The sequence below is a fragment of the Phytophthora infestans genome, genomic scaffold, assembly GCF_000142945.1.
Source record: "Phytophthora infestans T30-4 supercont1.849 genomic scaffold, whole genome shotgun sequence".
In the NCBI taxonomy this organism is placed as follows: Eukaryota; Oomycota; class Peronosporomycetes; order Peronosporales; family Peronosporaceae; genus Phytophthora; species Phytophthora infestans.
The window spans coordinates 6,804-7,432 of NW_003302962.1; positions in this window are offsets into that span (position 1 = coordinate 6,804).

Genomic DNA, 629 nt, shown 5'->3' on the forward strand with positions numbered 1-629 from the left:
ATACACTTAGACGAGTGTCCCTTGAGCGAAAACTCGCTCAATCTGTGATTGCGCTCGAAATGACATCTAGTTATCACAAGTGCGAACGTGTCGTTGACCTTGTCAACCACTCGGACGCAAACATTCATCTTCATGAAAAGTGACAGCATTGGACTTGACTGGTTGAGTGTACCTTAACACTACTGCTCAATTTTAACCTAAAGTAGGAGGTATACCGCATTGTCGGAACCACAAAAATATTGACATATATCTTACACGACTTAAATTCAGTATTGGTTTCAAAATAGTAAGCTCTAGCTTCCGACAAATATTTGTCAGAAAGTGTCGGAATGAAGAGCCTGCTCCTGTGCGACCTAATTGGCTGAATTAAGGTACATTGTAGTATATGATTGGATATTAATCACATATTCACAATCTTGCCTTTGTGTCTGTCGGAAAAACGTGTATATTCAATCATATTGTGCTTTTTGATATTGGCAAAAGATATTAGATTTGCCTTAATAATCCAAAAATTATTTAAACTCCCACATGTGTGACGTCACTCAAGCGCGAAAGCATGACGAGTTTCGAAGTGAGACAAATTAGATGTGTCAAGTTCTCTTTTGAAAATAGATTGTGATTAGAGAAAT